The following is a 14,862-nucleotide window of genomic DNA, read 5'->3' on the forward strand; positions in this document are numbered from 1 at the left end:
AACAGCATCACAGAGACAGGAGCTTTAGAGGCTTTAGGTTTATCTTTTATGTAAGCTATCTATGTTCCTTTTGTCCAGGGATGACAGGGTCCCTAAAATTGGGGGAGAGGGTATGTAGGTGATGGAAAGAGGATTGCTAAGGGCCAGTGGAATGGCTCAGTGGGTAAAGGATTTGCTGACAAGTCTGATGACTTGAGTTTGATTGCCGTAGCTCCCATGGTGGAAGGATTCTGACCTCTGCACATGCAGGACCACATACACATGCCCACAGACATACACAAACATACATACATAATAAATAATTGTAAAATATTTTTAAAGGGCTGCTAAGAACACATAACCACATAGTGTTGAAATACACAGCTCACATCCATAAGACATTGTGCATATTCTCATTCAAACGCAGTTGCAGTAGCAAACATGGGCTTAACTTTGTGACCCTTGCTGGTAGGACCATGAAGCTGGAAGAGAACACAAGAGTGCCTCTTCTTTCATGCCTTCTACCTTCTAAGAAACAAGGCTGTGTAGGTGGGCCAGGAAACAAACTCTACCTGATTCTAGTGAAGGCAGCTGATTCTACAAGCATAGCTATTAATAACACACAATTGCTCTCAGACATCCAGACGGGCAGAAACAACAACCAGGAGTAGAGGTCTAAGCACTTGACCAGGCACCTCCACTTGTACAGTCTTCATTTCCAAGGTAACCCATGACTTTAATATGATGGTTATTTCCACTGGGTAGGTAAAATGGCATAGTCAGAACCAAGTCATATACTCGTGTCTTCTCAACCTGCAGTTTTACTCTGCCTGGTGAATCATGCCGCCCATGCTGGACCTGGACAGCTGGACACCAAGAGAACTGGTCAGTATACTAACGACAGGTGAGTAGGTGAAGATGTTGGCTGACAGCCTCGACTCCAGACGAATAACAGCCAGCCGAGAGGCTTTTGCCTCCTGCTTCCCCAAACCTGGTGACAGGGATAAATCCCAGAAAGAGGGTTGACCTCAGCTGGGGCGGATAATCTTCATCAAAAGCTGGTGCACGGGAAATATATAGATACACGTACTCTGTCATTAAAATAAACCCATTTTTCTAAGCTGCTAATAGGATTATTCAGAATGTTTAAAGCAAAATCCCAAAGCCTGTTATTGGTTTGCCAAATAACTAAGTCTTTCTTTTTTATTTTAATCTTTCTATGGATGTCAGTTCTGAGTCAGGCAAACAAAGGGGCACTGGTTTCTCAGCTTTGTTGGTCACTTAGCATCTAAAGATTTCTTGGGTCCAGTCTTTCTCAACTGCTTTGACTCCCTTGGCGTGAGCCCTCGCCTATCACCCCTGCCTCCCCTGCTCTGGTTGCCAGGACCATCTTTGCCATGGTCTTGAGCCATGACAAAACACAAAATGCTTCAAAGGTTAGCTCAGCGAACTGTCAGAGGGCACCAGTACAGACGCAGCCATGCTTGCCACCTCATGGGCTATCAGCCTGGGCAGTCGTCTAAAGGATGCCATGTAAATGCTCTTTAGTCATCTCAACTTGCTGTGTTTCCCCATCAGTTAGATTTTAAGGAACTTGAGGAGTACATTCATTCTTTGTTGTTGTTGTTGCTGCTGCTGCTGCTGCTGCTGCTATGATAAAATACTGTGACAAAAGCAACTGAAGGAAGACAAGGTTTATCTTAACTCACAGGTCCAGGTAACCATCCACTGTGATGAGGAAGTCACTGGGGAGGGGCTTGAAAGAGCTAGGCACACTGTATGTAGTCTGGAAGCAGAAAAAGAGAGAGGGAGAAATGCACACTGGTACCCAGCCTGCTCTCTCCATTGTATGCACTCTAGGATCCTCTGCCCAGGAAATGGCCCTGCTCAATTAAGTTGAGTCATCCAACATGAATTAATGCGATCAAAACAATATCCACAGGCATTCCCTGAGGCCATCTACCAGGTGATCCTATGACCTAGCAAGTTGACAATTATCACTGCTCATCCCAATTCCACCCCCTGTCAACTCCATACCCAAACACTGCTTTTAAGCCATAACTGGCATTGAAACAGGTTCTTTGGTCCTCCCTCCCACCCTTCCTTCCTCCCCTATTCCTTCTTTTTATTTCAGTGGGGGTTAGGGGGTGAGACAGGGTCCCACTATGTGACTTCAAGTCAACTTCCGGCTTCAGTTTTCACAATGGAATTGCAACTACGTGCCACCATGCCCTGCTTGCTTCTTTCTTCTGGACTATCATTCTGTCTGCAATTCTGTCTGCATTACCAGCACACCATAGGTCTGTATCCACAACCCGTGTAGGACTGATTCATTAGGAGACCAGTATTAGAGTTGGGGGTCAGCTTTGTCATATAGAATTGCTCTCTGCAGTTGGGATCACAAGTCCAGTTAAACAACATGGAACATACTTCTGAATGAGATGCAGAGAGAAATAATATCCAGAGTGACCAAACACTTTTCAACAGAGTTTACAAGGTATTTATAGATGTCATTTATGAGATGTAAAGCAGAGACTATTTCCAGATCAATGAATCACTTCTGCACATCCCTTTCCCTTACCATCTCTATGAAGCTCCTTTCCTCTCATTTTCCATCCCCTTATTCACCTATATCCCCAAATGTGATACCTACACAATACTGCTGAGATTACAATTTAACTACTGTTCCCTTTGTAAACACCTTTCCTGGCCACTGCCTGCACTCTCTACAACTCTGACAGGACCCTGGCCACTGGACAGCCATCCCTTTTAAGTCCCAGTGTCCACAGCATGTTGAGTTCAACTTTTCTCTTCAGTGATAACTAATTCTTGTTCATTTCTTAAACTCCTGGTGTCAGGAGTGTGCAGAGAGGTCACTGAGCATGCACTATATGTATCATGGATATTTAAGATATGAAATGATTTATAAATGAATAATGGGTACAGATCAGTAAGTGTTATTTCTTTCCAACCAGGCCTGTTTCCCATGTACCACTCTTCTGTATCTTTGGACTCTAAACACAAACTGCTTAAACTACCATTCCCTATCATTCTACCTGCTAGGACTCAAGTTTCGGAACTAATGACAGGAAATAAGTATAATTATGGAATTACATTCATTTTTAGAACATTACTTCCTCTTATAACATTATAGTACAACATGTTCATTGGATACACATGCTGTTTGTGTGTGTATCTATATACAAACCTTAGCTTAACACACTGGCATCTACATAGATGGATGGTAAAGTCCTCCTTGGATTGTGTTTGGAAGGTTAGGTTATTTGAGATGTGTGAAGAAAAGTTGACACTGTGGTAAAGGAGGCAATTAGTATAATAGAGTCATTAAATTGGCAATGAAAGAAAAGTACTGTTCCACATTCCCCCCACAGTGATCAGGGGCCCTAAAGAGGGATACGGGCAGTGATATTAAAAGCAATTGAACATACTCCACCTCCTTTTGTAGTTCCCTTGGGTGTGGATTGCAGCAGAAAACGTGCATCTAGGGAGAAATCTGTGTGTGTCAGCTACACTAAGATGTCTCCATTCTTGAAGCCAAGTGATTCAGAGGGCAGGAAGAACTGGTAGACACACTTGGAGTGGAATAGGAAGGTACAAAAGCTACCAGCATGGGAGCAAAATAAAAGATCATTCATTTATTTACCATAACAAAAATTATAATCAAAGACTTCATCCTCTATTATCATCACACACAAAGTTCTCCATTCTCTGAGCATCTGGTCATCAAGTCTCCTCTCCCTGGGTTATCTTCTTCCTCACTATTACAATGGACATCCTATGTATTCACTACTCAAGGGAAAAGAAATAGCCATCCTTAGTTCCTCCTGTTCTTTCATACTCAATCAACCGAGAAATTGCAAATCCATAGACTCCTTCAGCCTAACTCCCGGAACACTCCAGGTCATTGACTTCACCTGGTCACTCCTGCCCCATGGCTGAATGAACTACCATCAATCCCTACTCATCCCCGAGACTTCTCTGGCCACTGTATCTGAACAGCTCTCCCATAATTCTCTCTCCTAATGTTGCTTTTTCATTTTTCATAGAGTCTTTCCAGCTTGCAATATTGAATTTATGTTTGTTTGTTTGTTTTTAACTTATTCTTACATCACTACTAGAATGTAGACTCTGGGAGGAAAGGTGTAGTGTAGTTCTGTTTTATTCAGTGTTATCTCCAGAGGCCAATGCCATACTGTCTTAGGGTTTCTATTGCTGTGAAGAGACATCATAACCATGGAAACTCTTATAAATGAAATATTAAATTTGGGGTGGCTTGCTAGTAGTTCAGAGGTTCAGTTCATTATCAACATGGCAGGGAGCATGGCAATGTGCAGACAGACATGATGCTGCTACACCTTGATCAGAAGGCAATAGGAAGTGGCTGTGAAGCTGAGCAAAGCTTAAGCAAAAGAGACCTCAAAGCCTGCCCCCACAGTGACACGCTTCTTTTCAATAAGGCCACACCTACTTCAACAAGCCACACCTCCCAATGTGCCACTTTCTATGAGCTTGTGATGGCCAATTACATTCAAACTACCACACATACATTAAAGAACTTGGGTGAGTTGATAAATTAAGTCATAAACAAAATGCAAAACTGATATAACTATAAGGAAATGTGCTTTAGGACTTGGAGGAGAGATAACATATTTTTGACAAGTCCTAATTCATTTAAAGAAGAAGATTCATTTATAGCTGGTAGCATCTATTTGTACCCATCTGCACTGAAGTAATTAATTCCAAGTTCTTAGAAGCAGTCTACTCCCTTAAGAAGTTAGAATCCACATTTAAATTTAATAGAGGTGTTCTGGATAATAGGGAGCTTGACTGTTTTATCTTGAATTGTTCACTCATTTTTGTCATATTCAAAAATCTTTTCAAACCAACTATAGGATCCCCAATAGGAAAGATTTTGCTCTATATTGTGGCTTTATTAAAACTGTAAAAACTGTGAGCTTTTCCTTCAGCTAATCCTAAAGAGAGAGCATATGCTTCACATAGGAGATGAATATTGCTTGTGTGTCCCTGTGTGTGGTCATGGTAACCCATCATTGTCTCAGATGTACCTAGGATTAATGGGTTTGAATTCCATGTTATCTGTTAGTCCAGGTGATGATGATTTTTGTTGTGCCTCCCTGATGTTTCCCTTTGCTGTTTGGCATATATTTGAAAAGAAAATGTACCTTAATTTCATGTATGTGATCTAAAACACTGCTTCTATGAGAGCAGAAGACAAATTCTGTTCACTGTTGATTCACATGTCTGCGCAGGGCACAGCAATTGGGACACTGTAATTTTGTTCATTTCCTTTTTTAAATAGGAAAGAGGATATAATATAATATCGCCATTCCCTCCTTTCTTCCTTTCTCTCCAAATCCCCCCTTATATCTTTTCTTGCTCTCTTTCAAATACATGACCTTTTTACTCATTAATTGTTAATATACATAATATATAACATGTATTATTATACATATATAATTATGTATATATGTATTATATATAATATTATATATACATATACATACATCCTACTTAGTCTGTATATTACTTGTACATTTGTTTTTGTGGATGCTAAAGAATAAGCAGATGTGGATGATTGCCATATAACTCCACCTCTGCTCCCTAGGCCAGTCTGCCCCTGGGGTCACAGTGGACACTCCAAAATAAACACCTGTCAATTTTTTTCAACAGAGTTCTGAAAATTCACAATTTCCCTGTGACTCCAGTTCCTCCAGCTGAGCTCTTTCTGGGAGCTATTTTCCAGTAGCTTAAGGAGCTACTTGATTTAATCTTCTGGCAGTCTTTTTTTTTCCCAGAAACAGCTCAAACAAACCAGGGGGACATGAACCTCAGAGGATCACTTAGCAGTATCCAGCTCACAGGAGGTCCTATGGGTCTGAGCCCTGCAGGGTCCTTGGCAGAAGAAACTGCCCATGTCAGCTCCCCATAGCACTTCCAGAGTTAACACCATAAGAGTTATCCCATTACCTCTTCTGTTTTCAGATCCCTCAGATGAGCTCGGATTAAGAATGTCAAACTTGGCCTTTTGTTAATCCTCAATGCAGAAGGCAGCAGAGTCAAATTTGAAAAAAAAAAAAAAGTTAAAAAAAAAAAGTTCTAAGGCAGAGTGAGGAGCTGGCAATTCCTCCATGCAGGGAATATGCATACATTTCTAAACCCTTTACATCCAGTAGATGGCTTGATGTTTTCCACATGTTTGCATGCCTCCTCTGGGCTGCAGAAGAAAAAATATGGAGGGATCCTGGAATGTCTCCCATTGAGAATCCCTAAGCAGAGGAATGGCTCCATATTTTCAGCCTGCCTTTATCTTCAACTGTCTTGGCTCAGACTCTAGTCCTGCCCATTACAAACTGTGGGATCACAGACCAGCCATGTTACCTCTGTGGATTTGTTTCTTCCTCTAAAGAGTCATTGTGCATGGTATCTTTCTTACAGAGTTGTTGTTACATGTAGCCTCAAACAACACTTCCTGTGAGTGCATAGTAAATGCTTATGGGTGCCACCACCATCATCATCATCTTCATTACCACTGTCCCTGGTGTTCTACTCTCATCCTTCTCTCCCCAACACCACAGTGTGGTAAATTAACACCTTGGGGTAAAGACATGCCCACTGCCTGCCCCTCCATATGTTAATGAAATATCTTGGCAGCCAGCTCCTGGATAAGGACACCAGATCTTTTGTGTACCAGATTGCCCACTCCACATTCCGCTTACTTCTTCCCTGCCACCATGATTCTGGTTCCCACTATGCCAGTATAGGCCTGCCCCTATGCCCTCTCAGCTTGCACTCATCTCTGGGTCCTTACCCAGCCCTTTCTAACTGCCTCATTTGTGTCCCCTCATATTCCTGATCTCTCTATGAACATGCAAGTCAGTGTCATTGTCTATAGGAAGCTTTCTCCAAACTATCAGCTCAGCTCTCCTATGTTGAATGTCTCCAACCCTTCAGAGCCATTTATCTTCCTTTAGAAAACCAGCTAATCAGATCCCCTTACTCAGGACTTATATAGAATGCTCATTTGGAGAGCCAACAAGTCTTGTTTCTGTCTGTGTGGCATTGTGGAAGTCATTAAATTTCTGGGTCACAATATACTACATATAAAAGGGAACACATTGCATATACTTTGAATGGTAATTTAGATGAGCTAGTATCAGAGAAGTCATGCAGCACAGGGCTAAATTCAGTTCAGAGAATTAATACAAAGCAGTTGCCTTTGTCTTTAGTATTTCTTTACATGCTCTATGCAGCATAAAAAAAGAAAAGCTTGCTGTACACCCTTAATCATATGGTGATTAATACCCATCTCTGAATGCATGGTGATGTTACACATTTACTCACAAACCTTTTTCTATCTAAGTTAGTGTTGGTCTGACTTCTATTGTGATGGTGGTGGTGGTATGTCAGTCAGTGTCTGTCCTTCTGCCTGCCTGCCCTCCTTCACCGTGTGTGTGTGTGTGTGTGTGTGTGTGTGTGTGTGTGTGTGTGTGTGGAGGGCACAGGGTTGGCAAGCTATCTAATAGGCTTATTCTTATAATGTAAAGGAAAATGATTATAATTTTCTAGAGATCTTAAAATTGACTTCCAATTTTAAAGTGTCATGGGCCCGAAGGTCTGCCACATCCTCATACGGGGTTAAGCATTGGACTTACTCAGCAATCTTTTGAAATATTGGAGCTTAATACTGTTCTTATGATGGGGATACAATTCCAAGTATTTTCACCTTCCTACAAAGGTAAGAAATGAGTTTCTTTATGTGGAGAAATGATGGGCTTCATGATTTAGACAAACTGTACCATGGGCCTCTGAGTAAATTGTTTTCCTTGCAAAGGGTTGTCCTTGCTAAAAGCAGTATGCTTGCCAGGCATGGTGGTACACAGCACTTGGGAGTCTGAGGCAGGTGGACTAGGAAACTAAGGTCATGCTATAAGACTATGGAACAAATTCAAGGACAACCTGGGCTATATGAGAGGGAGGGAGGGAGGGAGGGAAGAAGAGAAGGAGAGAGGGAGAGAGAGAGAGAGAGAGAGAGAGAGAGAGAGAGAACCATAAATTTGCATAGCAGCTCATACCCTGTCTGTGAAGCATCAAAGCTATGAGAGAGGAGGCACACTGTAGGGTCCCAGACATCTACTCCAACACATCTAGTACATTGTTGCCTTCCTGCTACAAACAGGAGTCAGAGGTCATGTCTCTAGGTTTAAAACCATAATTATTGGCATTCAACACTGTCTGTATCTTATGAATATCCAAAGCCTTGGTTACATATACCAAGCAGAGGAAGAGAGAGGTCTCAGAAGAGAAAATAATATTCTAAAAGAAGGACCAGCACTGAGCTTTCCAAACATGGCCTAGGTGAGCCCTCAGACTTCTGTGAGTTAAGGCTAGGTTGGTGTTATCTGACTACTGTTTCTGGTTTGCTGGGGAAGTACACTTAAACCAGCACCATCCCATTTCGCTCTGTTGTGCTCACTTCTATGATTGGTGCTGTTTCAAAGGGTCTTAATTAGTTATCTTGTTGGGTTTAGTTTCCTTTTGCTATGAAACACATTACTGTCCATTCAGCAACTTAAAATTACTCAGTGTTGCCCTCTCACAGAAGCTCCAGATCTCAGGACACGCCAGGCATCACAAGACTGAAATCAAGGCGCTGGTAAGGGCCAGGCCTTACTTAGAACCAGTTCTACCCCAGATATGTGTATATTACTGTAAAGCATTGGCCGTCTTCTTACTCTCGGGCCTTGCTTCACAATGAAGGGGGATTACAAGGGCCCATACAACACAAGGCAGGAATCTCTCAGCACCTAGCTTGGAATTTCTTCCATCAAGTCCTCAATTCTGGATTTGTTTGGTTGATTTCATCTCAGATCCTTAGGAGAAATTCAAGTTAAACACTTCCGATGCACTTACTACGGTGCTTCCAGGAACTCTCCTTGTCTCCCATCTGTCTCTCTCTCCCTCATTTTCTCCACTTCTACTCAGGTACATACTCTACCCACGGTGTCAGAGTCCCTAGGGCTCAATTCCACTTCTAAGAACATGACGAAAGAGAGAGTTGTCCACTGAAGCTCTTCCAAATTCAGAAGCTAACTCTATTTCCATCACCATATTACATGACTTGAATGAGTGCACCACAGGTGTCTCTCCCTCTTAGTCCATTTGAGCAGCTATAAAAACAAACCTCAGACTGACTCATTTGTGATCAAAATAAGTTTATTGCTCACAGTTCTGGAAGCTGGGAAGTCTAAGGCATAGGTACTAGCTGATCTTGCATCTGCTAAGGACTATCCTCTGTGTATGATTTGGGGAACCACTTTCTATACTCTCCCCTGACGAAAGAAGTTGATGTGGAAGAAATAGCAAAGCAGTTCTCTTCAACTCTTTTATTATAGAATGTCTTTTCCTTATTCTTTGCCAATTTCATATATGTCCCTCTAAGTTCCACAAAAGTAAACTCTCAGAACTTAATCACCTCCCCCAAACATCCCCATCTTAATAGTATACTAGGGGACTATGTTTCAACACGAGACTTCAAGCAACACCAATATTTAAGCCACAGAAACCTGATCAGAGAAAATCTGAGGTACTGGTTGATAAAGTAGACCTGGAATAAGACTTCCTATTTTCAAACTCTGACTTCGGGACTTACAAGCATGTGGCTCAGCTGTCTGCATCCCTACAAGTAAGCTATGGGCATGTCTGTGCCCACTTCAAGCCCACCTACCACAAGTTCAAGTCCTAGGTCGAGAGCACAAATGACAGCCTATGCAAGAATGCCTGGCCAATCATTGAAAAGCAAAACACAACAAATTATTAAATAAAAATGCCCTCTCACACTAAATCCAGTTTTATAATATCCTTGGCACACAGCTTGAATTTGGAGTTCTTATATTTCATGGGTTTCCTCCATGTTCTAATGTGCATGGAACACAGCCTAGACTTCTGCTCACAGCTCACCTCTTTTCTGTTCCAGTCCTGATTCCACCCCATATGTCATGTTCTCAGCCTAGTCCACCTGGAACTATGTCCATAAGCCAAACAAGTGCACAATTTGTAGAGAAGAGACCTGAGAGGGTGCTGCAGACACAATCCACTCAGGACAAGTATAGGTGAGAATCCCACTCAGAAACTGGGTTGTGCTTGGGACCCTGGGGAAGGGAATTACTGGATCCTAGGAGGCTGGTGAAATACCCCATTAGCCTCAGGGGGGGCTTCTTGCTCCCACTGAGATCCTCACAACTGTAGAGGGACAGAATAGACTTGCCAATAGACTTGTCTAGGTGCAGGTCACCATGATCTAAGGACAACCATAACTAGACTCACAGGGTGGCAGTATGAAATAAATGAGAAAATGTATGTTGAGTGCACAAGCCAAGGGTTGATGCAGGACAGTGTTCTTAGTATAGGTTAATTTTCAGGGTTTCCACATCCCTGGGAATTGAGAAATGGAGAAATGCCATGTTCCCTAGCATCTGGCAACAGATCAAATCCTATCTTTGCATGCCTATGTTTCCTAGCATCTTCTCAAGCCTGAAAGTAAACAGAGAAGAAAATGGGCAGACAAGTTGTCGTGTTTTCAAATCTGTTTCTACAGGCAGGGATGACATGTTCTAAACCATGAGAGTCAAATTAAAATCCCTAAATATGCCCCTCCTTCTAATGGAGCCTGCCTGATCAAACCATTGAACAGAGACAGGGACAAAACACACATCTCACCATGTCTGACACCGCAGATTTCTTCTTCGTTTGGCCTGTACTCACTCCCTGTCTCCCTGACTCCCTCACTATTTGTGAGTTATAGTTAATTACAGAATAAATCAAGAATACATGCTAATCTGGGGATCTTGTCTTTGAAATGCTTATTTCTGCCTTCCCAGTTTGCAGAGAACTGTATAGAGAAGGCAAACACATCCTCAGCTGGCAGACTTTGTCTTCCTTAGAATTTAGGTGTGATCTATATTCAAATGACAGTTTAATGAGCCTTTTCCTATTTCCAGAAACCTTATCACATCATTAAAGCGTAGAAATGAATAATACATCTAGCAGTTGAATTAAGCTGAACTTGAGACCTGATGCATTTTCAGGTGGGGGTTGAGGGGTGGAGGATGAAGCAGTGGCAGAATTCAAGGGCTGTTGAGCTAAAGAGAAGGGGTTAAATGAAGTGGACAGGAAGGACTATTTTTATTTCAATGTATAAACATAGGTAAATGTCACTAGCATTTTTCAAAATCTTAAAGTACCATTCCTATTTCTTTGGACATGGGCTAGGGGAGAATTTTGGAAATGATCTTCCAGCCATTACACTGAGAATGAAAAGATTGCCTTCCATAACTTCACTATGAGAGAGGGCAAGCTGTTGCTATGGTGTCCACCCCATTCTGCGTCTTCTAAGGGTGGGGCAGTTCTGGGGTCACAATTCCTGCTGTCTCCAAGGAACTATGTGTCCTTGCATTGAATGCCTTGCTTATCTGGACCCTAGTTTTCTCATCTACTAAATGAAAATAGCAAGTATGTCTGCTTTGATGAACAAGGGGAAGATCCAAGGAGGCAACCTTGATAGAATTTTTAGCATAATCCAATAATGGCCTTCATCCTTCACCCGGTGTTCCATCAGGACCACTTTCCATCCTGAGCTCTCCAGCCCTTTCACCTTCTAAGAGCTACTATTATATGCCAAAGCCTGGTGGAGATTTTTCCCATTATCCACCATGACACTCTGGTCAGATCATGTGCTTCCTTCTGTTGACATCCCTTATTGACCTTGGAATGCTTTTGTGACCACATTAACACTTTACTAAGATGTTGTGGTCCCTTGAAATATGCTGATTGAGTGAGTCCAGATTACTTGTCTTCTCCTTCCTGGAATTTAAGAGTACAGAGGTGACAACACATTCCCATGTGGCCTTGAGACTCTTCATAATGAAGACAGATGCACAATGGTGACACAAAGATCCTCAATATCCAGAGCAAAGCATTTTAAGAAGTGCAGCTGGGATGTCTTTCAGTCATTTCTACTAGTCCTTGTTTAAAATAGGCAAGGATGGGGAAAAATATCCTCTTCCCATTTCACCAGCCCTGGAGAAAGGATCTTTGAGTAGTTGTTAATCTAGGTATCATTGTCTCTTCCACTCCTACACATACATACACATGGGGTAAAGTAGAATCTGTCTGGTCTACTCCATCATGTTTCTGCCATTTTCCTTTTCTGTATTCCCTGTACCACTCTCCTAGGAGCCTATATTTAATCTCCCCAACACATCTTATTATTTCTGTAAAATGGCCATCATCTATTTCCCTAATAAATAAATCTAACAATGTCTTTCTTTTTTTTTTAATGTTTCTTTCTTTTTCCTAAGAGAAGAAGTCCACTGTTACAGGGTACAAGTTAGGGAATACTCACACTGTGGTGAAGCTGTTCTTCAGCTTTGCTTTCTCTTTCTTCCCCATGTGAATTGTGGTCTGAAATAAAACTTCAGTGTGGCTGTATCCCTGCAACCAAAGATTCTTCCAATGCACAAATCCAACCATGGCTCTTTTCTGCTTAAAACCTCATTAGATCACAGTGGGAAAGGGTCAGACCCACTACATCAGGTCTATGCCCTTGAGATGTCTCTTCTGAAATATAACTAATGTGAAACCATAAACACAAACTTACTCACAGGGCAAGTATTTCTAATAGCATCAAACTGTAAAGTCTAAGAGCCCACAATGGAATAGTGAATAAATTCTGTGATATTCATATAAGGTAATACTGTATAATGATAATAAACTTTCCATGTATACAATCTCAATGAGTCTCATAAATATAATTCTGAGGGAGGAAAAAGCCAAACACCAAAGTGTTGACACATATGTTTGAAAGATGGGATTCCATATGTGTGAAGAAGGGAAGAAAATGAAGCAGGACAGTGTTACCTTTGAGGAGGTCAATAATCAGAAGAAGGTGCACCTGACTAATTTGATCCTCATCCCAAAACAGTCCAAGGTCTTTACCTCTGACACTGGTGAATGGGACCTTATTTAGAAAAGTTTTGTTGTTGTTGTATTTCTTTTTCTTACCTATCTCAAGTTTAGATACTTAATGTCCCCTGAAGGCTTCAGTACTAAAAGCTTGGTCTCTAGCCTGTAGCTCTAGTGAGAAAGGGTGGAGCATTGAGCAGATAGCACCAGGTATAAGGAGGTGAGGTCACTGGACACAGTCTCTTGAAGGGATTGCTAGAATCCCAGGCCCCTCACTCCATTCTTCCTCTCTCTATCCCTCACTTTCTGCTCATTGACTGCCATGAAATAAGCTGCATCTCTGTCTTGATATACTGCCCTGAGCAAGCAAACTTAAGATAAAACCTCCAAAACTATGAGACCAAAGGAATCTTGCCTCCTTCTGTTTCTCAGGAGTTTCATCAGTGTAGCCAATCGCAAGAAAACAATCGCTTTCATGAAGAGATCATCTTGATTAGTTCCCTGGTGCTCTTATGAAGAAGGAGGGAGTGTTGGGACACACAAGTGAGCATGGAGCACAGATGGACATGTGGACTGGAGCAATGCATTTGCCAAGCAGAGCAATGCCTCAGATTGATAGGAACCCTCAGACCCTCCAGTAGAAACTAGCCCCACCAGAACCTTAACTGTAGACATCTAGCCTCCATAATGCAAAGAGTAAATTTCTGTTGCTTTTACTCTGTGTTATGTGAGCCATAATAAACTAATAATGGCTATTAAGATGCAAGTAAAGTTTTGGCTTTTATCTTTATATACAAGTGAGGGTGTTAAGCTTATGAAAACTCACTGAGCTGTGCAATCTATGTGAATATATATATACATATATATATATACATATATATATATATATATATATATATATATATGACTTTACAGAAGTATGCATACATATATAATATATATACACATATACGTGTGTGTCAAATTTCCTTTTACTACACTTTGAAATAAGTTTTGTTTAATCATAGTGCAGAAGTTAGAACATGATAGGCCACTGCATAGTAACAAGAGAGCTCACCCTCAAACCCATCACTATAAAGGACTACATTACATATTGCCCATGTAATGTGTCTTTGGGGATCAACTATGTCTTTGCTTCACATCATCTTCATGAACCAGATCAAGTTGTAATTCCTACATGAAAACGTTCCAGAACTCTCCAGGCAGATAAGCGAGACAGCAGAAGTGTCTTTCTCTAATTATATTACTTTTATTTTGGCCACTAGCTTGCACATTTATTTTGGGTACTAGGTGTGAATTCACAGATTGCAGGATTATCATCTATATGCTGCAGCTTAATGATTGGAAGCACTTGTATATTGGACTCAGTGTCCCACAGATTGATATTTTAATTCCTTCTCTAGCAACCTCAGACAACTCAATCCCACTTAGCCTCAGCTTCCTTCACTTTAAAATATTTAAAAATATCACCAGCCTTGTATTATTGGGAGGGTTAAAGATATAACAAATAGGCAAACTTTAAAGACAATCCAAAACACATATAAAGTGCTCAGCAACATTGACTATCCATTTAATATTGCCATATACAAATACTGCATGACCTATTTTAATGAAGTTCTAGGTTCAGAGGTAATGAAGACCAAATCTAGACACTTAGTAGAAGAGGTGATCAGGTGTTGTTATTACTAGTCTTTAGTTGCATGCTCAGTAACAAAATAATACCACTGCTGCATTAAAAATATAGCACTAACCATACAGTAGACCCATAGTGCATCACAAGGAACGTGTTCATCCTCTTATTGAAAAATGAAAACCTATTTTTGTCTCCACTGCTTGGCCTTATGAGGTTTCCCTTAATATATTTTCACCTTTGATTCTCAT

General features: G+C 41.2%; 1 pseudogene; it reads left to right on the forward strand.

Annotated features, from left to right (window-relative positions):
• The first annotated feature begins 819 nt into the window (after positions 1–819).
• Positions 820–14,862, forward strand: part of LOC118586999 — a 42,898-nt pseudogene continuing 28,855 nt past the window's right edge.

Source organism: Onychomys torridus, chromosome 7 (genome assembly GCF_903995425.1).
Source record: "Onychomys torridus chromosome 7, mOncTor1.1, whole genome shotgun sequence".
NCBI classification, from domain to species: Eukaryota; Metazoa; Chordata; class Mammalia; order Rodentia; family Cricetidae; genus Onychomys; species Onychomys torridus.